A 26654-nucleotide genomic window follows, 5' to 3' on the forward strand; every position below is an offset into this window, starting at 1 on the left:
GGAGAAACAGAAATGGGCTGTCACAATTTAAAAAACCTTTTGAGTTCAGCTGCTGCCTGCTCCTTGCAAATGATGTTTTTATTAAGTACCAGCTTTTGACTTTCTCAGTACTGTAAGAGAAACAGCAAGCAGACCACATTAGCACAAAATGAGTAATACACAATGTCAGTTTGTGAAAAATTACCCTGAAGCTATAAAGGTGTATTTTCTGCATGCTTTATTTAATAGAATACAAAATAAAAGCAAATGTGAATCTCAGGCATTGGCATAGATTATATCATAGTGCAGAAACAGCATGCAAAGCTAAGCAGCTTGCTTGGAGCCCGGGGTGAAAAAAACAGGCAAGGACACTTTCTGGCTGGGCCAGATAAAAGAGCATTGACTATATATTTCATTTGTGCTCCTTGCTTAATTTCTTTTCTCCTTTCCTTATCTTCACACCTTGAGCTCAGGCAGGCCAGTGCTTCATTTCTGATGAGTAAGGCAGCCATCCAAAAATCAGCTTAATGAAAATCCTTTATCTGACTGCACTATTCCCACTGTATGCCACTGATGAACAAGGTGTATGGCATTAGGAGCTTTCTGAAACAAAAGTGTGAGCAATACTTTTGCAATATTGTTATTTTCATTTGATTAGACAACCTAAAATATCTGGAAACACAGACTTTTTGTTAGTTTCCCTTTATAGGGGCAACTGACCTTTTGTCAATTGCAATATTTAGAAAAACATTTATTTTATTATCAGGATTTATATATATATATTATTATTATTATTATTTATGTTTTCATGCTTTGTTTAAAATGATAGGAAAATTGAAAGATGTGGACATATTTTCAGATAACTGACTATTAACAACATTCTAATGAAGTTCTTTCTAATATATCTGCATAACATTTAATATTATTTTGTATTAGAACGAGTATGAAGATGGAAACTTCATAGTGCCACCTACTGCTGAAAGTACACATTTTATAATAAAAACCTTGCTAGATTTGATACCTTCACATAAAAGGGCAATGGTGGTAAATATCTGTTGGAATAACATCATTCAAACCTCTGGAAAACACTGGAGACAAGTCTTGACTTGTTGAGTGAATTTCAGTCACAGTGAATTTCTGAACTTTGAACCAGTGACTATTTTTGACTGATTCTGTAACAGGAAGAGAACTGAGAATCTGGGATTTTGACTAGAAGTATTTTTGATGTTACATTTTTAGCAAGAACTTTCATTTTAAAATTAGTCCCTGTGACATCACTAGAAAAACATCGATGAAAGGATTCAGTTAAAGTGTTTTTCAGTCAGTGATAAGGAGACATCCTCTGTTTTACAGAGAGCTCTGCATGAGATGTAAATCAAGGACCTTGGAATCAGGATCACATGTGGCAGAAATTTGTTCCCTTCTTACATTGCAAAGTCATGAGATGGACCACGGATCCCCACTTGGCTGTTGGCACAAGATGGTACATCCTCAGCCACGATGTTTGGAATTCATCTTCCCTGACCCTTACCATCTGAAAGTTAGATGAGGTTAATGTACAGTCTAAAGTACAGTAGCTGGTTCCTTCCTCACTCCGGGGAGAAGGTCCTGTCTCTAGTACTAGTGAAATAGTAACCGTGTGCCTACAACCGTTTCCCATGTCCCAGAGGTTAAGTATTTGTTATTATCTTATTCCCAGGAAACACGCAAATACAAAAAGTGGTAGGACTTTATACATGAGTATGAACAAGAATATAGACCTTTATTCTTCCCGAGGAAAGTTCAACTTTAAATTTGGCTCTGCGGAATCAGGAATTGTTTCTCTTCTGCTGGTACTTGTCTCATCCTGTAGAATAAACTGACATTGAAATGCTTTGAATGCATGACTGTCAGAGTTTATGTCTTGTTATGGCTTGATGACTTAAACTTAGAAATTAATTTCTTTTCAAGTTGAAAAACTCTTGAGAGCAGTGCATTTCAAACACACAACAGAGCTTCTAAGGACAACTTAGCCACTTTGTGGCAGTATTTTAGAAGCCTTTGGAGGAACTCTGCGTGACCACCCCCCTTTTCATTCCCAGAGAAGAACTGCTGTCGTGACAGTATCAGTCTGCAGTAGTTCATTTTGCAACAGCAGCCTGATCTACTCAACAGATAACAATTTTCATAAGAGCTTTTTGTAATGTACAGATGCTTATGTACATGCAAGTCCGGGTGCACATTTCACCAACCCTACACATTAAGAATTCACTTCCTGTTAAGTTAGCTTGATAAAAAACAAGATAAAAGACATTTCTTAGTTGTTGATCTTACTGTGTCTTTCATGCAATGAAAACTCATTATGACTTTTTGGTCAATTAATTATTTTTTTATTTACTAAATTGGTATTGGTTGGGAGAGAGTTAATTTTCTTCATAGTAGCTTGCACAGTGCTATGTTTCGGATTTGTGAAGAAAACTATTGATAACACAGGGATGTTTCAGCTGTCGCTGAGCAGTGCTCACACAGCATCAAGGCCTCTGCTTCTCAGGCTGCCCACCAGTCTGGGCATGCACAAGGAGCCGGGAGGGGACACAGCTGGGACAGCTGACCCCAACTGACCATAGGGATCTTCCACACCATACGACACTGCTCAGCAATAAATACTGCAGGGAAGAAGGAGGTAGGGGGGATGTTCAGAGTTATGGCGTTTCTCTTCCCAAGTAACCATTGCGTGTGATGGAGCCCTGCTTTCCTGGGGATGTCTGAACACCTGCCTGCCCGTGGGAAGTACAGAATAATGTCCTTATTTTGCCTTACTTGCACATGCAGCTTTTACTTTACCCACTAAACTGTCTTTGTCTCAACCCGCAAGTTTTCTCACTTTTACCCTTCCAATTGCCTCTCTCATCCCACCAGGGGAAAGTGAGCACATGGCTACATGGGGCTGAGCTGCCCACTGGGATTAAACCATGACAGTACTTTGTGGTGCCCAGTGTGGGGCCTGAAGGGTTCGAGGTAATGACAAATTTGCCTGGAGTTTGCTAGACCAAATCTATAGCTGTTACGGCGTTTTAGCTATTATTGTCAGGCTCCTATGCTTGCCTTACTGTACATTAAGAGTCCAGAGCTTGTTGGTGGCTGCTGTTTGCTCTTGCTGTTTGCTGTAGTGTTTATCATCTCACCCGGTTGTGCCTGGGAGCATTTTGATAACAGCAGTGGCCATGTGCCTGGGCTGGCTGGTGGCCAGGGCATCGCTGCTGTGCCTGTGCTGCTGTGCTGGACAGGCTGGAGCTCCAGTGCCAACTTGACTTGAAGGGACTGTGACCTGTGGATAAGTCCATGTGGGAGGAGGACATCCCGAAGTGCCTGTGGCTGTGGATAAGTCCATGGTGGAGCAGGTACACCTCAAGGCATCTGTGGCCATGGATAAGTCCAGGCTGCGGCAGGTTACACCCCTGAAGAGGCTGTGGCTTGTAAATCCATACTGGAGCAGAGGCAAGGGGAGGAGTACACTGCGGTGTCCAAACAGACCAGAGGCAGAGATTGTAATGGATATACCTTTACATTGTTGTAACCTATGACTGAAATTGCATATGATAAGAAGTACTATAGCAGGAACCACCCCCAGTGGAGGACGGGCCTCACAAGGAGCAGAGCAAGTGCAGCAGTGACCTGACCTGAGCTGGTTTTGGTGCCCAAAAACTCCACACAACACACCACCTCTCCCATCCTGAGTGACCAACGTAACAGACAGAATCCAAGTCATGGACTAATCAACTCAGTGGACATTTTGTGGATATTTTATGGATATTTTACAGGGGTGGTCCATAGATTAAGGGAACAATATCTGTGTATATATCAAAGGATGGGAAGGGGGAAAGTGTCTGAGGATCTATTGAATAGTGGTGGGTCTTGAGCATTATGTCAATGGTATGGAATAAGGGTTGGAGATTGTACCAGTTTTGGCTGGGATAGAATTAATTTTCTTCATAGTAGCTTGTATAATGTTATGTTTTTGATTTGTGATGAAAAGAGTGTTGATAAAACACTGATGTTTGTGATTCCAGTGTGATACAGGGGACCCTGCACCATGAAGGAGGAAGGATGAGCAGTCTCACTGTTGGCTAGGGAATTATTTTGCTCATAGGCGCACAAGTTACAAGTTACGAGTTAATGAATTGCGAGCTATGAATTAGAAAACTTGTGAGATAGAAACCTCATGACTTAAGTGACAAATTAGTGAATTCACGTGCTAGACTAGCTGGTACAAAGGGGACTGAGCCCTTGCTTGTCATGTTTGTTTTCTTTCATAAAATAAAGTTCAATTTTGTCCTGTAAATTTGAGAGATCCAAATGAACTGCGACACAGAGCAAGCAGTCTGTGGCCAGTCTCCCTGCTACCTCCTCCAAATACCTTAAAACTGCTTCTTTTCAGAAGAGCGAACAAGCAGTGACTGGGGACGCTGCTCTGACTGCAGCAGGGGAAATCCTTCACAATGCACGAGTTCTAATTAGTTGTCTACCCCAAATTCCTGCCTTCCCAGAGGCCTCTGGTGCCTCCTCCTCTTCCTAGGGCAGATATAATCCACTCGATCCTTCCCTCTTGTTTCACTCACTGTAGACTATGGACTTCTAGTGTCAATGTGTGTCAGCCTAAATAATTAAGAGCAACACATGCTGTATCCAAGAAACTAAAAAGGTTGAAAATACGCTTCTTCCTTCTCAAAGAAAGGCGCAAACTCAAATCACAGTCAGCAGGAAAATGAATAAGCTATTTGGTAATACCATGTACAACAAAATAGCATCATAAAAATGAAATTATTTGAAGTAATATTCAGATCTCGCAGTCATCGTTGATTTAGTTTCCAATTATACAGAGGTAATTGTATTAACGAACTGCCGCATTCAGTTTGGTGGGAAAACAATTGAAAGTCTTAATGTTCTGGCATCTGCAGATAATAAATGATGTAATCTATGGTCCTAACTCCTTATTCTTGTTTTACTCAATGCATACTATAGTATCAGTATGTGTGATGAAAGATACCTCTATGACCTTCTGGAGCCAAGGAAATTCTGGAATAATTCTAGAATGGAACAACTGCTCTAGAATTAAATCTTGAAATAACCTAAAATAGATGAAGGAACTTATTCCAGAATTAATGATTTGCAATTTAAAATCCAAGTTCAGTTCCATGAATAGAAATGTTTGCAACCTGCATTCCACTGAATACACTGGGAATAGTTTTAAAAGACTTAGCTTTGTGACTTCAACTGCTGAAGCCAGACTAACGATAAACAAACATTTTACAAGAGTCTAAAGTGCATCATGTGGTTTGAAGTTGGAACCCCACGCCTGACATGCTGTTGAACTCCCCACCATCCTCCAAGTGTTGGAATACATTTATGCCATAGGTGAGCTGCCCCAGCACCTGCCTGCCTTTCCCTTTAAATTCTCAAATGTTCCCTGGAGCTCAGAGAGCCTAGGCATTTCCCAAATGTATACTATAGTTCGTAAGTTTTTTTGTTGCCCCTTCCACCAACAAAAAAATCCAGAAAGTATGAAAGCAAGAATACTACTGAGGTCTCTTTGACTTTCATTTTCTGATGCAAGAGATAATCTCATCTTCATAATCTCCTCAAGGAAGTATCTTTCTTAACCTCTAATTAATCATTCTATATGTCCTCTTATAACAAAATAATTTGCTAAATAGGGGAAACCCCAAGTTATTTCCTGTTCTGATTTTCAAAGAGAAAGGGAGAAGCTGGCTGCTTTATTGTCGCTATTTTCCCTTCCCTTTTATCTTTTTTTGAGATCTCCCTCCTGATACTCATATGACATGGGAATACAATATGTTGTTTACTCCTTCGGCCTCTTGTCATGCCTGTATATTCTGCTAACCCAGCAAGCAGTCCTTACTCACCACGTTTAAAATACAAGCAGCCTGCTGACTCTATTCAGGCTGTTGTGCCGGAGCGGCTCCTGGAGCAGCAGCACGCATGGGGTGTAGCGCGGGCAACCCCTCAGCTGTCGGCAGCCTCAGTCCTGGTGCATCTGGTGGGTTCCGACTTCCAGATGCGCGCAGGGCTGGGAAGGTGGGCAAGGGCAGGAGGGCAGAGGCCAGCGCTGCTCGGCCGTGTTTGTGCAGCCCCAGTGCTGCGGGGCAGCAGAGGCGACACCCTGAAAGAGCCACACAGACCGGCTTCCAGTGTCGGTGTGTCCTCTGTGCCTCAGTATGAAGGGAACAGTCAGAAATGCAGAAACCCTGGAGTCGCAGGGTTTCTGCTGGTATTTTGTCTCATTTCTCTTTATCTTTTTTTCTTTCTTTCTAGCTTAACTTTTACTTCTTTCTCCTCTCCTAAATATGCCATTATATACGTGGTGCTGCCACCCATTAGCCTCACTCCTAATCTCATCCCCATTAGTGCACCATGGGGAGAGGACAGCACACAGGCCAGGGGATGAACGAAAGCTGGATTTCCATAGGAAGCAATATCAAGCAATTGGTGTGATCCTCAGCACTACATTGCACCGTGTGCCTACTTTTTATTTAAATATGTGGTAGAAACAGGGAGGCTTGTCTCCAGAAGTGTGTTTCTGAGGAAAGAAAAGCTAAGCTTGATTCTCAGAATATAAATGTAGCCCTCATTTTTACACGCTCATTTGGGATCTGCTACTAAAATAATTTGGCAGCTGCTCAGCAGCAGCAAACAAAGCAGTGTTGGGATCTCTGGCAGCCCATGACCTGCTGACCCTTTTTTCCTACTTTGTATTTCTAAGTACCCTGTTCCAGAAGAAAGCATCCATTATGGGTTTCTCTTAATCACCCTTTAAGGTTTGGACAAATTAAACATATACATGTATTTCCAAATAAATCTGGCCTCTGGCTGTTTATTTTTTTTCTGGCTTTTTTCAGAACTCTTTCTCATTTATCTTTGGTCTTTTTGATAGCACTGTGGATAGAACTGAACATTTTAGGCCAAAATCATAGAGAAAATGACTTAACCTGATGTTGTTACAGCTCTTCACGTGGAGTCCAAAGTGACATTGCTGTTTTGCCTTGCCATGTTCTGTGCAGACTTGCATCTGGTTTCCACAGGGAAAGGAGAATTTCCTATCATGTTATTTTCCAAGTCATGCTTTTTAGACTATTTCTTCCACTGAAAAATTATTTGGATTATTTGTACACTGTCAACCTTATTCTAGACCGAAACTATTGCTTTTTGAGTGCATCATTTCTTTACACCCCATCTATAATTCTCTCTTCATTGGTATTTGTGGCTTTTTGCAATGTACAACTATAAATGTCAGCAGCAGGCTGATGTTTACTTCATTTTCCCAAAGAATATATATGTAAAAAAAATCAGCCCTCACACCTCTATATATCATACCCCAAACTTCTACTCACAGATCAATATGTCGTATGTGTCTTCGCAGTGCTGTATTGAGGCTCCCAGTATATACCGGGTTTTCCAGCATGCTATAAGTGGTGCTGGAGGGGGGAAGTGTACCCAGGGCTGAGCAGAGCCTGGCAGAGGAGGCAGCTGGGCTGTGAGCAGCCTCAGGGCTTCCCAAGGAAACAGCCCACTGCTGGCAGGGCAGCATCCAGAGCAGCAGGAGGACACGAGGATGGGGGAGATACACCAAGACTGCCTCTGTGACTGGCAGAAGACTGGTGTGAAATGGCCCCAACAAGGTCCACCCCATATGATCATAATGCTCATTAGGTTCAGCTGCAGGGCTGATAATGTTGCCACTGTTAAGAGTTAATTGTGCTGAAGGGAGTTGCCCTGTTTGTTCTGAGAGAGTCGTGAAGCAGTGTTGTTTGTTCTGCAGAGCCTGGCTGTTGGAGGAGGCTCAATGGGCAACGGGAGCTCCAAAGGCTCTGCCACCCTTGCTGAGGGGCTGGGGGAGCCCTCTCACCCCTTTCCCAGCAAAGCCAGCTCGAATCCACTGCTCCAGTAAGATTTTTATGGAATATGATTTGGTATCTTTAAAAAAAATCTACTGTATTACACCTGCTGCCTTGTCTTCAGCCATTGCTTTTATAAATCTGTCTGAATGGATCACTCAGGTTTGCACAAGATTTTTTTTTTTAATAAGGCCATAGTGTTTGTTGATTGTGGCCTCAGAACCTTCCAGATGTTGTCCAATATTTCTAGTACTATTCACTAGTAACAGAAATAATGCTTAAGAGAGATTGTTGCCAAGTAGCACTCTTTTTTTCTTGTGAAAATTAGTGAGATGTTTGGTAATAAATGCTTCTCAGTTTCCTACATTTATTGTGATGATAATTTATGCTGTAATTACAATGAGCATATCCCACGCATTCCAGGAACTACAGTGGAATGCAGCTAGTATCTCTTGATCCCTGCAGCGACCGTAAATAATTTCCTGTATTCACTTACAGTTTCTTCATCAATTAAGAATTTGATTTTCAATCAAGCTATCTGTTTGCAAGGTCACCACGGCAGTTTTTATTAGCATGCAGTGTGTGTCACGTTTGCTTGCAGACTGTTTGCAAGCACAACAAAAGCGCTGGAGGTATGTTGCTTGATGAAAAACGTCTGCTGAACACCTATGCTTTGCTTAGATGAGCCGGCAATACCAAGCTGGAAAAGCAGTCCTGGAGCAGCTCATGTGCTATAATTTGTGGTGTTCAGGAGCTCTGCAAGTCTTTTCAGGTTTTTATGCAAACTAAACAAGAATGAGAACTTTTCAGAATATGCAGTTCACACACACAATTTTTTCTCTGCTAATACAGACAGTAAGTTGGCTATATTAGTTGGCTAGGTTTTCAACAAACTAAATTCCTGGGACTCTGCCCAACTTCCTTGGAAAATTTGAAACCATTTTTAAGGATGCTCTGTGAGAAAACGCGGCACAGTGGATTTCACTACCTTTGGCCAGCTTATAAGGGAAAGATTGCAGTTCCCCTCAGGCATGAACTTGATTACACGAAGAGTAAGCAATACAAAATAAATCATATGCTTTAATTCTAAATTACATTATTTGATGTAATAAGAACTTCCATACCAGATCAAATCTAAATTAGTTGTCTGCCAATAGTAATTCCCAGATGTCTCTGAGGAAATTGCCCTATTCTTCAACCTCTTTTCCCCCCCTCCGCAAGTATAATGGATAATTATGTAAGAACCTGACTAACGGGGAAGTTATTTTCTAACCTCAGGCTGGTGGCTGATTTATGCCCTGAACTGTGAACATTTATATCCATTATGAATTTTTATCAGGTCCAATCTAATTCCCTACATAAATGTATGAATATGTATGTATAACCTTTTACTGAATCCTGCTAAGCACTTGGCCTAGATACCATTTGCCAACATGTTTCAGAGGCATATTACTTTTGCCCATTTTAAATATATTGCCTTTTACTTTCATTATTACAATCAGTGTTTAGTTGGGGAATGTATCAGTGGTAGCAATAACCCCAGTACCTGTTTTCCCAGTCGCTCCCTACCCTAAACGTGTCCGAAGCCCCGGCTGGAGCACCCCTGACCTGCTGACATTCTCTGCTGCATCTCCTCCTAGCCCAGACCTTGCCTTTTACATGGACAGGTAGGTGAAAGGCAGAGGGATGATGCTTGCAGGAAATGAAAGGTTTCTAGGGCTACTATCATTCTGCTGCACCATGACCCGCCTGGACACCTTCCTGTGTAACCTCATCTGGGTGTTCCTGCTCCGGCAGGGGGATTGGACTGGATGATCTTTTGAGGTCCCTTCTAATCCCTAACATTCCGTGATTCTGTGTGACTTCCTGAATTTGCAAGTGTCATTCCAATATAATGTCAAGAGAAGAGTTTATTTGGGGGAGAAGAAGTTGTTTTGGACTATGGGAAATAAGTTAATTTTGATTTGGGTTGTGTTGGGTCAAAGAGGTGCTTTTGTGACATACTGGTGAGGGGGGAATTAATCTTGGGGTAGGCTATTATAGCTACATTTTATTTTGGGAGGAGGGTAGATTATCCATGATTATGAGGACATTGGTTATACCTGGTAAAAAAAGATTGGATTAGGAATGATTCGGAATAGAAAAGTAAGAACTATTTTACCTAAAGAAGGAATTTCATTGTATGTCAATGTGGACTGATTACTGTCATAAAAAAGTAGTCTGGTTTTGACTGGAAGCAAAAGAAGATGGGACACACTGTAAGGAAGACCATGCAGAAGAAGTAAGAAAAGATAGTGTTTCCCTTTCTCCTCTCAAACCTGGACATTACTGGCGGTATCTGCACTCATAGGAATTTGAAAGGCAGGCCATTCCCAGGGCTGCCAAACGGAAGAGGCACCCTGGCAAATCAAACCTTGAATAAGCACCTGAAATGAAATGAAGGCCATGAGACTGACTTTAATAGTCCATATATGAAAAATCTTGAGTTTGTGAATCCTCATGACACACTCCCAGTGAAGAAATATTATTGGGCTGAAAAATTTCATTTACAGCAAATGGGGATATATGTAAAGCCAACAGAGACACGCGGAGTGGTTACAACAGACAGCAGAAGTCAAGAGTCAATAACTGCAATCCAGAGAACTTTGGTGATCAGGGCATCTGTGGACTTAGCTACAGAGGCTCAATTTTGGTGTAAATTCTTTAGTTTGGGAGTGCTGATACACAGTCTCTTGTTGCTTCACTTAATCATATAATGAACTGCTGTGAAGTTTTTATTTGGATTAAAATTTCCCTGGAACTCAAGGTAATTTAGATCTGAGGTTTTGGCTCTGGTCCCTCCCCAGCTTGTTACTCAATATAAATTACTGCCCTAGAACTATGACATGTTCAATTTATCCTCCATTTTAGATGGCTGAAAAGTGCATGCATAATTCTGTACATGCCATGCTTTCTGTAATCTACTGTAACTAACAGACCAAATGACTAAAACTGCTAGGCAGACGCTTTATTTTAGTCACGAACACACATCCAGCATTAGTTTAAATACCAGGAAAAAATGACATTTGAATTATTTGATTTGAATCAATGCCTAATTCAACCTTACGCAAACTCAGAAAGTAGGGGGGGAGGGAGGGAAATCTTGGAATAAACCCAGTGATTTATGCATGGGAACATAAGGCAATAACAAGTAGCAATTGATTCAATTTTAACGGCAGGAGTGGACTACCATGAAAAATCTGACAACGTTTCACTGGAGCTGCTGTGACTGAGTGACTGGGAACGGACCGGTATTTTCACACATGGATAATGACCACAAGAAAAGTAGACTTGGGGACCAGCATTCCCAGTTCCACCTTCTATCAAAAACGCTGGTCCGGCTCCGTATGCGATGCTCCACGCGCACTGCCATGAGGTTCTCCATTGCTCAGTACAATGGAGGATGGAAACAGAAAATAGTTATATCACACCTGTCAGAGAGAAAGATATATATTTTGATGATCAAAGTCTATGTTCAATTAAGAGCTGTATCCAGAAATGATGAACCTTGGTGTTGAGTGTTGATCTTCTGGGTCAGCCTGACTTTCCCGTCAGTGCCACGAGTTCAGGTGCGGGGAGGCAATGTCCCCTGAGCATCCCCTGAGGAGAAAGCAGGGCTGCCCAGAATTTTGTCAGTGTTACACATCCCACAGGGATAATGATTTCCAGGATTATTTTACACTCTGAAATATTACTATTTTTCTTAGGGCTTTTTTACTCTGTAGCACGCCTTTCTAATGAGGCCATGTTTGCATAACCAAATACTAGGAGAAAAGAAAAGAGACTGGGGGGTAGTTGCCTAGAAAATTTGTTACTGCATTTCTCTTTGCCCACTGGTACCCAGAGAGACTCTGACTGAAGTTACACACAGAAATGTCTGACTCTCTATAGCCCTTTAAACAATTTTGTCCTCAGCCAGAGATCTATCCTCTAATTTGATGCCTCTCGGTGGATTTTTTTTCCTCTGAATTGTCATGCCAAACAGTTGTCTGCTTTGTTGTGATTTTTTTTACAGAAAGGCACCTGTTCAATTTTAGATACTGTTCATTCTGTTCCACTTCAGTGGTCTGCGCTGCTCCTCTGAGAGCCCTGAGCTAAGCATGTATTTCAGCCCGCCAGCTCTTCTGTGCTGTTCCCCAGCAGCCAATTTTGCTCTGAAGCTCTTACGACTGAGCCAACTACCATTCCTTCATAAAGGGATACCCTCTTGTTATTGCAATTGAGGAGTTCCATAAAAGGCTTTTAATGTCTCCAGAGTGTTGTTATGTACGATAAAATCTTGAATTAAGCTTTACCTAATGCTTGTTCATGCAATATTCATTTATTGGCAAATTGCATGTTTCTGCTGTTGACAAATACTTTTAGGTTTATTTCTAATATTGTAAGTACATGATCGGATTAATATAGGACAGAATAAAATGTTATATGCTCTGTTTGAGTAGCAGGAGCAGCTTGAAGCCTGAAATCACTACAACGTACACTGCCATCTTGTGTTCTGAAGTACTAGATAATATAAAAATGCACGCTATACATACAGGTTTTCAGAATAGGAGTTGGCTACATGAATGGCATACACAGGGTTAGCAAAAGTTGTTTACTGTAATTTTATTTTCTTTCTTGCAAAATGTAAACCAGTCAAAATAGTAAGTCTCACTGGTAACTCTGAATTCATCTGTTCTAAGTATCCATTCCTTTTAATTAGTGATTTGTGGATAACCCAGCTAAAAAAAAAAAAAAACAAAACACCACTATAGAGAAGATTGTCCTATAGCCAAGCCTTTCCCTTTTTCCAGCAATGCGATCCAGTATGGACTCCAAGGAATAGCTCTGTGGCGAGGCAGCCTCTGAGCTGGTGTGGAGCTGCCAGCGGAGCTGTGTGCCAAATGCTTCTCTTCTGCAGAAAGGGGGTATGACGGAAAAGAGGAAAGACTTGTATTTTTAGCTAGAATCTCCCTTTGGAACAACTGTAGTCTGAGCATAACTAGATCATCCCTGAGGCTGTTCCAGTATACACTGCAGTACTGGTCACTTGGTAGAAAGAGGACCTAAAGTGACATTTACTTCCAAAATGAAGACAGTGAATCTCTGCCTCGTTGTGTTTATTCAAAACACAAAACCAAGGACACATCTTGGTGGATGAAATAAGTACTGCATGCTCTTCCTCTAAAAATGATCATTCTTCACAAAGTGCTAATCAAAGAAGTCTTTTTGTACAAGTATACTTCCAACTGCTTTCACTGTATTATTTAGCTCTGCCTTTTTATTACATTTTAATTCATTCCAGCTTCTTTCTATAGTTGTTTACTATTGCAAACATGTAGGAGCACTCTTAAACACAGCTTTGAACAATGGCTCTATAAGACCCAAAGGATTTATTCCAGGCAGCTGCTGTTGCCTGAAACAAGCATTAGCAAGACAGGGAAAAGGGTGCCAAAAATCAAATACTAAGCTTAGAGATACCTGGGGCAGGGCAGGAAATAGTAAAAGCACATCAAGGTAACAGATGCAAGGTAAAGGGCAGAATGGCAGAGATCATTAGCAGGGGGGGGAAGCACACTCCACCTTACTTGCTCAGAAGTTCCCCTCAGGTTAGTTGCTTTCCATGTTAGAAACCTTCCATTCCACCTGTTCGGCATTTCTTAGCCCATTTGCACCCGGTTTTGTATGTGAACTTACAGTATCATTTGCCACCTCTGAAAGGCAAATGCCTGTGGCACCCATTCTTTGGTGCAGGCAATGCTTCTGTCTCCCAAGGCCACTTTTTATGGCTTACGTGCATAATATACCATGGCACAGAGTTTAAACAACCTCCCTCTCTTGTGAAATGAGCAGTTAGAATGATTCAAAAGAGCTTTTGCTGCTGTAACAATACTTTTACAATACTTTACTGCTCTTTAAACTTCTCTTCAAAAGGCAACGTGTGTATTGCGGTCTGGTTGCACAACCTCCTGTTTCAGTAAGAGGAGAGCATTAAAACTGTTTGCACAGCACATTGCAGCCCGTGTTTAAGTAATGCAAAAAGCTTATTGAGAAGGACTTTGTCATTTCAAAATCTGGAATGCTTTGCTAAGATTGTTAATGCTGTTTTATTTGCTTTATCTGCCTATAAGATTCCTGCCAGTTTTCTTTGTTTTCTAGCACAGAGTCATACTTTCTTAATTCATATTCTTTGCTGTGTTGCCATATGAGAGATTTTCAGACAGAAAATGCTAATTGGCTACATATGAGGAATAATAAAACAGTAGCTCAAATTGTGCTAGAAATTATACCAAATAAAGCGGGAAATGGTTTTCTGTAATGTCTGCACTACAGCAATCTCTGACGGGGTGTACATATTCCTCCCTGGCAATTGAACAGCATTGGCTGTAACAGTTATGGGAAAAGCAGAAGGGGGAAAACTACTGCAAACACAGCATGTCTGGGAGGACAGCTGATGTCTACTGTGTCCTCGGTTCTGGAGATGTGGGTTGACAAAGCCTGTGGTTGGTCAGTCTAAGGCTCTTAAGCACCTCATGCTCCAGCTTTTGAGTGGCCACCAACGGCTGCCACACTGCAGTAGACTGCATAATGTCCTAGCGATGGAGGAAAGTTTGTTGTTTACATTTCTAGCCTGTTTTCCATTTCATTTTGCAACTGTGAGACCTTTACTGATGCTAGAAGATGTTTGTCCATCTACCCGCCCATGCCTACCTACTGTTTAAAAGTTAATGGTGGGAGACAAAACGTTAGGGATAATTCTAAGTATGTGAGTTGAAGCTGTCCCCTCCAGATGAGTAACTGTACATTGCAGCACCGTGTCTGAGCTGCTAGGTTAACCCTGAATGTGAACTTTGGAGGAAATACTAGCTCAAGTTTAGATTTTCACGTTCCCATCTAGGAGCGCTCTCCGACCACCTGAAGTCACAGGCATCAGGCAGAATTGGAACCACTGCAGCTGGGTCCAGCTAAACCTGCAGTGCCATTGGGAACAGCAATGAACTTTCAGAGAAAGAACAGGATCAGGGAATGGCAGATGGAGATTCATTGAACAAAAATTCAAAATATTTGTTTATGTTTTCTCCTGTAACTAAGCTTTTCCAGGGATACAAAGCCTACCATTTCTGTTATTGCAGCCTTTTGCACTCCTGGTAGAAGCAAACCACCACACATCCCTGAAGCACATGCTACACTTCCCAGAGGCCTTGCATGAATTTTACTGCCCAAGGAGAGCTGTCTGGAAAAAAGGGAGATCCACCACAGAGCACAAAATAATCAGGCCTTGAATTTAAAGTTATTGTTTTTTGTTTTATTTTATACCAAAGCTGCCTTTCCTTTAGAGTGTCCATCTGCAGGGCTATAAATGGCACAGAGGAAGCCTCTGCTGAGGTTTATTCTCTGTTTCCAAGAGCAGTTGGCCATCTGCTGGGTAAAAGGAAAGCTGGGCTTTGTTGCATTTGAAAGCCAAGGTCACAAATAGCACACCCCAATCTTTTGCCAAAGACATGTTTACGCTGTGTCTGACCAAAAAATGTCTTGTTAACCCACCCTGCTCAGCTTACCAGACCTCATTAGATCAGAATTCAGTATTGTGCCATTTCAAATGGCTTTCACGTAAAGTTGCTGTCTATGTAAGACTCTTGCTGTCACCAGATGTGTTAGGACAAATGAAAAGTTGTCCCCAGATTTTGGGGCACAACTTCAGCCTCTGTGTTCCAGAACACGAGCTTTTCAGTTAAATCCAGCCAAAACATAACTGACTGAAATCTCAAGTAAGATGGACAAGGCAAAAGCATCAAGTCTGTTTTAACACAGCCAACAATACCGTACAAGTCAAGTAAGAGCTACAGAAGGCAGAAACGTTTGGCAATTCTGGGATACACGGTATCACCGGGAAAAGAAATCTGAGGCAAGTAATTTCTCCTTTTTAATTTCTTAATGGTGTTTAGAAACTGGTTAGAAGCTCAAATACAATGTATTTAGACACAATAATAAAAGTTTTTAGAAAATACTTTGCTGAGAAACAAATATCTGCTTCAGTTGACTACAAAAGAATTGCTAAAAAGCTCTCTGCAGAAGCAATGTGCTGTATCTCTGATTCCTGTTCCAAAACTAGAGAACCCTTCACTGAAGACCCAAAAGCAGTGCGTTCTGATCTGAGAGCTGGAGAATCTGAATGATGTACTGAGTGGTAAATGAGGAATTTAAAGATCTTGTTGGAGGAATAAGACAGAAATGATCTCTAGCCATTTGAGGAAAAATTGAAACACAGAAGAAAAACTCAAATTAGGGGCTCAAGAACAGACATTTCAGCTCTGTCTCGATTTCCTGTCTACAAGGAGTCTCACCCTCTCCATTCCAGCTGAAACTTGGTATTTAAATAGGGTTAAGGCAGTTTTAATGCTCTTGGCTCAAGCTGCTTTGTACCAAGATGTCCAGGCTAAGTACCACTATTGTAACAGCAAGACATTCATCCTGATAGTTGTCTCAGTTTTCCAACTTTTCCTGTGCAGAATTTATTATAATGGTTTTATTCTTCCTTCAGTCACAAGGTTGTACTCCCTGTTTCCTTGAAAATAAGACCTACCCCAAAAATAAGCCCTAGCACGATTTTTCACGATTTTTTGAGGATGCTCGAAATATAATCCCTACTCCAAAAACAAGCCCTAGTTACAGTTCATTTTAAAAGTCAATTTAAATAGTGTCCAGGCAGCTACACATGTAAAAAAATAATAGGTTTTGGAGGAAAAATTAAAATAAGATCCTGTCTTATTTTCAGGGAAATGGGATATTAACTTATTCTTAACTAATTCTTACATTGGCCAGGAGGGAGTGCTCTAGCAGGGCAGCCAACTCTATTATCCTAGAGTACTGCTGTACCAGCAAGCTTGGGAATGATTGCCCTGAGGTTTCTCACCAAGCTGCTTTCAGTTCACAAGAGCATGAGGAATCACTCAGTACTTCTTTTTATGGCGAGTCATTTGGTATATTTACAGTAGTACTTTCTCCCTCAAAGTTTGGCACTGCTTGCTTTGCCCCTACTTTCTGGTTTACAACTGTTCCTTTGCCCCTAAACTTCCAGTGTTGCAGCTCTGAGGAGCCACGAACACAAGGACAGTTTGTTTTTTTACTTCTCAACACACAAAGAATGTTGTGTTAAAGAGAAAATAGATTCTGTTTTTCTCTCATTTGAAAATGCCCACCTTCTTCAGCAATATCATTGCATGTAATGGAGCAGTAAGCTGGTCCCCTATCAAACAAAGCAAGCAGTAGAGATTAATTATCTCACAAATATTTTGGAGAATCAAGCAGTTCACCCATTTGTGCTGCTCCATTTCCCATGTTTTCAGCTGAAAGAGCAGGCTGCTGTCTAAATTGATGGCATCCTTTTCAGCTGAGACCAGCTTAATCTATTTGGTGTTCTTCAAAAAAAGGAGCTGCCTTTGTTATCCCTTGTATGCACCACATTTCTCTGTGGAAACAAAGCCCTGGTGAACAGCGCTGCCCCGACAGCTCCTGAGACTGGAGTCCTCAGGTCTGGCAGGGCTGCAGCACTGCGAGCATTTAAGGTGTCCTGCTGGTGCCAGTTCCTCAGAATGGACTGAAGCTATGCTTTCATTTTATATACTTACTTAAGCTTCTACAATACAATAATCAAATATGCAGATGAATTCAAATCACATCATCATCGGGAAGGAAACAAAATTTTCCAAAGTTAAAATAAACAAATAACCAATAATTTAAAAAATGAAGGGGAGACAGCCTGCCAGGATGCCTGCAAGTGACTCTCACGATTCAGCCCGCTCTAGCAGTGCTTGCTTACTTACAGGTAATGGTGCTTTTTAACAGTTCCTACCCATGACTGTCCACTCTGCCCTTCTCCAAGAGGCTCTTGCTCTCATCACAAAGACAGTTTAGCTGCCTGTGGAGCAGCTGCTGAACTGCACCAGTTTATAGCCTTGCATATTCAGATAAATTGCCATTCATTCCTCTTAATATACTGTGCTATAATTTGCAAAATCCTGAAAAACATAACTTTTTTACTAGCATCTCTCATGTTAAATCTGTATTTTAAAAACTGCAACAGATTTGCATCTGAGCAGAAATGTTGCTTTTACTCATACAAATATTCTGTTCAGCTGCCTTTGACTCCCTAGCCTAAATTATAGTTAAATCAACATTTGTTTTGTTTCACAGAATGACACACTTAGCCACATTTGTTCAAACTTCCTTGATTTACTACTTGATCTCATTATTATTACTTCAGCCCGTCTCCTCCTTCTGGTTTTTGTTTCTCAGATGGGGCAAAACTGAAGAGCTTCAATCCAGGTCCAGGAAACAGGGAATGAAAATGAGCTCTGGGAGATGCAGGCTTCTGCCCCAAACAAAACGCAAATGGGATAGTACTGGCATGATGACAATTTAGCTGATGTAAACCAGGAAATCACTCCCTTTCTGCTGTGGTTAGCCACAAGTCAACACCGCGTGGTGGATGGTGCTCACCAGCCTGTGGTTAAGTTCCCTTTTCACAGCTCTGTGCCTCCGGTTCCTCTTTCGCTGACTGCGACTCCTCCTTCCCATTGCTCTATTCCTTGAGGAACAGCAGAGGTACAAAAGAAACCTGGGTCAAGGACACAGAAGATCTTGTGCTCATGGCATTAGCAGTCTCCTGCTGAAGCTTTCTGTGGCACAAGCCCGTAAAAAGCCCTTGCTGGATGCTCAGTTTGCCTCCACTGTCTTGCCATACAATTGCTTAGAGTGCTTGATCCACTCTTGGCACAGCACATGAAAAGAGACCACTCAATGCCTAATAACACCACCTGTTTCTGTCTACACTCTGCCCAACTCTTATCTCATTTCTTCTCATCATCTCTGCATTTGTTCTTGAATGTCTTTCTAAACTTGCCATCCTGCAGCATCCCTCTAAAAACGAAGGTGAATTGTATCATTCCCCTATATCTCGTCAGCGCAGACAAGGAAAGCATCTCTGATTTGTCGGAAGGCACCTCTGATTTGGACATGCAGAGGGAAGCTGGGCCAGACTAGAAGGAATAATATAGCATTGCAGGAGAACTTGGGGGAACAGAGTCAGAGGGAAGTGGATATCCGTGAGGGCTAAACAAAGGTACACATATAGTGGATTGGGACAATGGTGGGTGTTTGGATACAAGTGCATGTAGCTCAGCACATAAACTGCCAGTCTGCTGCAGGACATGAGGACACAGCTGGACCCGCGCCCCCAGCAGACTCCGTGGCAGCCATGGTATTCACGCTTAGCTGTGTGTTGAAAGACTGTGCATCTGAATTATAAAAGGATACGGGTGCCCGCATGTATCAGAACAAACGCAGAGGCTTCGGAGTCGTATTCTGTCTACCATTTTCACAAAGCACTTATCATGCACTGGGAAATTTAGGTGTTTAATAAAATTCTCCCTTGTTAGTTATAAAATCTTAACTTTCCATTAGTAGCTACCTTTACATGGCAATTGTACTATTGTGTGGGAGATAATTATGCAGTAATATAAGATCATATGAGAATAATATAAGTATTATTGAGACAGCGTTAACAGCTTTAATCTAAGCTGTAGATGTTTCATTCTGCTTTGACATCCATTCCCTTGAGATCATTGAAAAATGTATCATTTCAAGCAAAAGAAAAAAAAAATCAATTGTGCATGAAAAGTGACCACAACAATGGCATTACTTAAAGGGAACCCTAAAAGTAGAATCAAACACTTCAGTCAAACACAACTCACATTTAAAGACTGTTTTGTTTATTTTAAAGAATCACATTATTATTTGTTAGCTTCCCTTTGGGAATAGTTTTCGCACGGTCTGTTTAAACACTTTGCCTGTCCCAAATACGGTGTTTATGCAATTACATTGCTTAATTGTGTGTCTGGTGCTGCAGACCTTGGTATTCCCTAGAGCACACTCAGGTAATTGTCTTAAAATGTAATAGACACTAGAAGAAATTGTTCCTTCCCATTAAGCTCCAAGGAAGGATTTGCAATAGCTGATTTGTTTGCTAAGCTGATGCTATCTGATCTAGGAAACGTTTGTTTTTTTTTAGCCACAACAGTTAAGTGTTACAGCTTTAACTGAAATATGTTAAACATTTCTGCTTAGTCTATCTTCCAGCAGTAAAGAATTCTGTAATACGATTCAGTCAAGAACTGCACGAATACACTAGGCTTTTCATCAGCACCTTATTCATATTTTAATTAAGCAAGTAAAAATCCAACAGACTTAAACTGCATTCAACCCCCATCATCCCTCTCCATACCCTTGTATTTCTCCTCCTCCTGAGATGCTATTTGTCACCCAGAAGTTGTAGAGCTCTTGTCATACCTCTAATATTCTCAAAACTATTCACAGGGATTGAGTTTCTAATTAAAACCAAAGCAACATTCTCTTCCACAAAACAGTTTATACGTTATATACCCTTAGGAGTAAAACAGTGGTTATTAGAAGCAATAATACGTCTAGGGACATAAGCAGGGGGAATGCAGTATTAAGCAAACGCCGTTAGTAGGTAATTTCTTCCTCCTCCTCTAAATTCTTGGAAATTGTGGCAGATTGAGAGAATTCCAGTGCAATAATTTTAGTGCATCAAACTACATACTTAAAATGGATTATTTAAGAAAATGCTATAATATATTTTAGGTTCCAGTAGCTCCCCGAAGGATCAGATGTACACAGAGATCCCAACAGTATCCTGAGCCCATCTCACACTCAGTACACATTAGAGCACAGGGGGGTGCCAGGATGTAGGATTATTGGGACAAATTTTTGAACATGATTAATGCTTACTGCATCCAGCTTCTCCTGCCTCAATTCCCCATTGAATGTTTCTGTACTGTCTGCTGGCTATCAAAGCAACATATTTTGAGAAAATATAGGAGGTCATCTTTCTTTACCAAACATATGTAACTATCTAAATGAGGAGAGTGTCATAATTGTATGAATTAAATCTCTCAGAAGGAAACTACCAACTATATTCAGGAGAAATTAATAAACTGGGTTGAGAAAGGTCATGCTACTTCTCAAAAGGGGATTTTCAGAGTTGCAACACTTCCCGCCAGACTCTTCCACAGGATGGCATAAAGCTGGAATGAAAAATGGAGCTTCTAAAAGTAAATAAAGATAACAGACAATAGTTATGAGATGAAGTCACTGAGATAAGACGCAGGTGTACAGGAGTTGCAACAGCCAAGAAAGTGTTGAGTGGGCAAATAGTTCCCACAGAAGCTCCCTTGTCGTGCTGGGCAGTTACATTTCACTTTGACAACTCTCTTAAAAAAAGGGGAAGGGGAGAAAGTCTTGGGGCAGTAAAGAAGAGTCTGCAAACCACACTCAAGCTCCTTGGGAGAAGCAACTTCAAAACTAATCGTCTGTAATGTCAAATTGTGCTTGCCTTCGCTGACAGAGCCATGGGAAGCCATATGTAGTAACTATGTTTGGTTTTACTAGAGCTGCCTCAATAAACAAATATTAAAGCTTTTTCTCTTGACAGGCTTTTGACATGTATTGTGGAAGAGTTGCAGCTGTGCAGAGCTATACATCTCTACACAGTTTCCTAGGAAGCTTGCCTTTCTTCCCTTCACTTATCTGGATGCAGCAGGACTGTTGTTACAGTAGAATGAACGTGAAATGAGTTAATTTGGAACCTGCACAGCAGGTACTTTGATAAACATATCTGCCACTATTGCTACCAGTGATGGAGTTTAACTGGTTTTACTGCCAGAAGTAAACAGAATAAACAAATAGAAACGTGTCTTATTCCGTTCGCAAAGGTCAACCTTGACTTGATTGATGCACAAACTCATCTGTGCATATAGTTAACAATTTAGCAAGTATTTTTCCTTCATGCAAAATGTGATATACAGAAAAGTCAGACCTGGAGTTATTACTAGAACACAGATGATAATAATAACATATTACTAATAACTCTGTCTTGGGGCACCAGTGGAAGGCTTACTGAAGTTACAGCAGTTCAAAGAGGAGTTGATATATATTTCTTTAATATATTAGGGACAAGGATTTAGCACTTGCTTCTCAGTGATCAGCTCTTGTTCAGATACAGACTTACTTCTAAGCTCTAGCATTTCTAAGCTGTTCAGATCATCTTGTTGACTGAAAGCTGAAATAGTTTATTATCTTTGACACTTTCCCTCTTTACAGGAGAGCTGACCAACATGTAGAAAAAATCTATTTTCGTATGTTTAAAGAGAGAGCATGCTGCCCATTAACCTTTTCCATATAAAAAAGGTCAGCTTCTAGGAGGAGATTCCTAGAGAGGAGGTTACATTCATGGCCCATATTCTGCAGGCTTTTAACACTTTTTTCTTAGTTTCAGCTCCTCCCATCCTTGTGTAGCCTTTCCAAATCCAGGCTGACCCTTGGCAATGGCTTGAGGTCCTGCAGGCTTCTCCCTAGTTGTAAGCTCTGAGGCCTGAGCCTTTCTTGTTCTGTGACACTGAGGCGTGCAAGCTGAGTCCCATATTGCCATAAGCTGGTAATGGATGGACGGACGGATGGATGGATGGATGGATGAGGTGCCTTTCCCCCAGGGTCTTTGCTGACTCTACAAAAATGGCACAAAGCCTAAGTATGTCTTAGTCAAATCCGTTCCTTCCAGAAAAACTTCTTGGTCCATTCAAATATATCAACAAAACTCCTCTCAGCACATGAATAACTTGGTGTTGAATGACATGTTCATGAATGGGTGTAAGCTGCTTTCTTTTTTTTTTTTTTTTCCCTCTGGTGAAAAAATGTCTAATTGAAACATGATCTCAAGGGCTTATGCCCTTTTCCCCCTTTTATTGCCTCATCAGCTTCTTCTGAGCCCATGACTCAGTTGCGCATGTCCCACACCCATCCTTTACCTAGGGCAGCCAAAACCCCACCTCTTCTGTAGGCGGCGGCTTTTTGTACAGGAGTGCAACTAAAAAGGTGTTCTTATATATTAGTGTCAATCGCATCTGAACAATAGTTGAACTGGAGAAAGCAAGAACATCTAAAACACACCTTATTCAAGTAGGCGTTTCGTTCTGTTTAAATCTTGCAAGTAGCGTGTTGAAATGAAGACTCTTGAAAAAGTTAGTTTCTGATTTCCCATCTTTCAGGAAAGCAGAGGATTCTTTAGGTTCATTTTCTCATTAGCTACTATTATGATAATGTTCTTGTGTTGCTGTCAGAAGCAGTGAGGTGAATTATCCCATAACTCAAAGCTGTGCCACTTTAAAAGTGAAAAATAAAAATAAATAAAAAGTCCCACAACCTTTTTCTGCTACTTAGTAAAGGAAGAGCACAGGCATGTACTACAACACTGGCAATTCCTGCTAGTTTTGGCTGGGGCCTGGAACTTTCATGGGTTTCAATAAAACTTCTTGGAAATTTTTCAAAATTCCTTTTACAGTTTAAGTTGGACATAGTACTCTACCTTCTCTTCTAGTTGTGTGTAAAGTTGCTCTTTCAGCAACTTGTAAGTTGCTGAAGCTTCTAAGTCTGGATGTGTGTACCATCAATTAATTTTCCACATCCGATACATACATCTCAAGGGCTCCCATGCTACATTAGGTGATTTTCAACAGTTGGTTGAAGAGCTTCATTCAAAGCAAGAAAATTTATCAAGGAGTCTTTTCTTTTCACAGCCTGTGTGTGGGTTGCACAAGAGTGTAGCCTTTGTCCTGAGCAGCATGTCCCCTCTGAGCCTTCCCACAGGACTACTGTGAAATAAGAGCTCCAAGACAGCTTGTTATGAAGACCTCTCTGAAAGTTTGAAGTATTTTGGCTACTTTATTTCGTATTACACTGTAAACTCTCCCTAAAACTATTTTTCTTGGAAATGCCAATGTGCACAATTCTGGAAATGCAGGTCTTTGATGACACGATGACGTTGAGCTGGCATCTCACACGTGCAGATGCACACAGGTATGTGGGAAGGACAGCTCATGGAATGGCAAATGCTGCTGCTTTGGCTTGGCAACGACCAGCATACTTAAAACTACCACACTGTAGATCTACTGGCATTTTTACTGAAATCAGTTCTCTTTGGTGTCACAACCCTATTACTTCCAAAATTATTGTGTTTCCTAAGTTTTCTTTTCAACACTTCTACTATCAGATAGACTTTATATGAAGCAATTAGACATATTTTTTGAAAACATGCCAGTGGTTCACTTCAGGCAATGACAAGAAACAGTGACCTCATGATCTGTTATTATGTTGCTGCTTCTTTTTATAAAGACTGCTGTCCTTCCAAGGGAGCTGGGGATTGCACGCAGAGCACTGGCATGAATTCAGCTTTCTTACCCCTCTTACACAAAAATGAGGTGTTGCTTAGCTGTACCTTCGCTCTGCGTAAGACAAGGGCTCTCCCTGGTTTCCAAACCATACCACCATGCCTCTACCACCCCCAGTTAAGTCTCTGGACACACACACACATGACAATTAATTTGGAACTTTTTGGAGAATTATGTTCTGAGGGTGTGACAAATATTGCTTATCAGATATTAGTTGACTTTTTTTTAGTGGGAACCTCTATGATTAGGATCAAATAAGTGAACAATGGGCTTACTGTTGTTCCTTACAAGTGACTGTGAGACAAAGAAATATTCTAGGAAAATCTGAAGCCTGCTGCAATGAATCTAGTATCTCTTTGCCAGCACTTAGCAATGTGGAAAAATTTAGATAACTGTGGCTTAAAGTCCCCCCCCACCTATATCTACAACTTCAGTAAACAATGTGAACGGAAACTCAGTTGAGAGACCTGTGTTTGTTCCCCACAGAGTGCCTCCACAGTACCACACAGATAAATGAGGATATGCATGAGTTAATCCAGAGATCAGTATACAAATCGTTCACAGGGGGGAAATTTAACTCCATAACCAAACTATCAAACTGCCGGAACAGCTGTTAATGTTGCAATAATACCGGAAAACTATCCTAAAGCGGAGACCCCACTGCAACTAGTGCAACTCCTGCCCCAGGAAAATTACAGACTATTTTATAGTCAAAGTACATGAAAGGAATAAAATCAATTAACAACGGTGAGAGTGAAAGCAAAATAAATAGTAATAATACCTAGGTGGTTTTAATATACTGCTTTTCACCAGTAGGTCTTGCAGAGCTTGATCCTTGATTGTCACACTGTCCTTAGTGTATTTGTCTTCAAGTCATTCTCTCTAGGAAGATACTGTTATCTCTGGTTTATATATGGGGAGCTATGACTCAAAGAAGAATAAATATCACATGTGAAGCACAGAACCGAACCAAAGTCTCACTGCTTGTGCACCACATACTGCTCCCTGGAGAACCTGCTGCTTGTTGCTTACCTAATGGAAAGGTATTGTGTTGAAGTATCATGGGCGAAATAGGTCCCTGAAGAGGGTAAGAGTTCTATGAGTTTTCATGTGTTTATTAGTAATCGCATAGATATTAACATTCCGCTTCAAAACTTACAAACGGCTGGTCAGTGCCAACCAACTGCAAAAGCTGATCATGTAAGTAGGTCCTGTGTGACAACCGAGTAGGCTTCAACAGCGTGAGTACAACCATATCATCTCTGATAGATGTGTGTTGTCTGTTCTTAACACTGTCTAATGAAGTGACTTCGTTCTCTGCTTAGGCAGACTACAACAGTTTTTCATTTTCACTGTCATTAGAAAGTGGTCTAATGCTAGTACTGAAGTTATATCTCCCTGTTTGAGCTCATTATTTCTCACCAGCATAGCAAAGACTTGAAGGACAGATTGACTGCCTCCTTTCACTTCACTGCAGTCTGGGCTCAGCTTGTTCAGCCTTTTTTTCATTGTCTGATGAGAAAACAAACACCTTATCTCTCTTATCTCTTCTCCTTTAAAATCTTTCCAGTTTCCACATCTTTTTGTGAGTGAAAATTCAAAGCTGACCAAAGCACTCTGGTGCATGATGGTAAATTCCTAGCAGCAGAAAGCACCTGGGGTTGCCATCACATCTATGTCTTCCCTTAAATCCCAGGTCTTCTCCCTCTGCAAAGTGATGCTACAGGGTGAATCCCAGCTGTTCCTGCAGGGCTCAAACACAGCTCTGTACCCAGTGATGGCTGTCTTGGGTACAGAAGGGGACACATTCCCACCAGTCGGTTGTCACATCACGGTGTGGGTTTGCTGGGGTGTGTGGGTGATGGGGAGGCCGGAGCCTCTTCCAGCAACGTGTGGCGTGGGACAAGCAGCAAAGCTTCTCAGGTAGCGGCAGCTGGATCCGCAGCCCTTCACTCACCAGGGTCCTGTGTCCCTGTCAACAATAATGACAAAATCTGTAACTCCTGCAGGATTGTCATCTCACCAATCTGTGTCTTAAGTAACCCACGTACGTTATTGCCATTAATTAGCATTTCATCATTAGCTTAGGCAACCCTCAGCTGTAAAGAATATGCACCTTTGTGTTCTCTCAAATCTGCTTCGAGATCTAGAGAGGCGATAATTACACCACAAGACGTGAGAAATCTCCAATAAACCCTTTTCTGTCTCCCGTTTCGTCCCGTAAGCACGGAACCGCTGGGGCAGGCTGTTCCGGCGGGCGGCACGACGGCTCATGGAAAACAGGCCACGGCTTCGGAGCGCCGGCGATCGCCGCCCGCTGCCGGTGAGGACGGGCAGCCCACAGACCGGGTCCCGCACCGGCCGGGCCGCGCTGCCCTGCCCTGCCCTGCCCGCGCTCCCGTCCGCTGCCCCGGGGCGGGGCGGGGCGGGAGGCGGTGCACGCCGGGACGGCCCATATGAG

The 26654-nt window shown here is 41.6% G+C and overlaps 1 long non-coding RNA gene across 4 annotated transcripts; it reads right to left on the reverse strand.

Annotated features, from left to right (window-relative positions):
• Nucleotides 1–3360: 3360 nt before the first annotated feature.
• On the reverse strand, nucleotides 3361–26620 carry LOC110355776 (uncharacterized). 4 transcript variants are annotated; one of them, XR_010473876.1, is made up of 3 exons: nucleotides 26310–26620; nucleotides 24975–26165; nucleotides 3361–3473 (listed from the first exon to the last, which is right to left on the reverse strand). It is a non-coding gene; the product is annotated as an uncharacterized LOC110355776 (long non-coding RNA). The 4 variants fall into 4 exon arrangements; XR_010473874.1 differs by lacking the exon at nucleotides 3361–3473 and adding an exon at nucleotides 10368–11341 and having other exon boundaries at nucleotides 13478–26165; nucleotides 26310–26545; XR_010473875.1 differs by lacking the exon at nucleotides 3361–3473 and adding an exon at nucleotides 10388–11341.
• Between the last annotated feature and the right edge of the window lie 34 nt (nucleotides 26621–26654).

Source organism: Columba livia, chromosome 7 (genome assembly GCF_036013475.1).
Source record: "Columba livia isolate bColLiv1 breed racing homer chromosome 7, bColLiv1.pat.W.v2, whole genome shotgun sequence".
Taxonomy (NCBI): Eukaryota; Metazoa; Chordata; class Aves; order Columbiformes; family Columbidae; genus Columba; species Columba livia.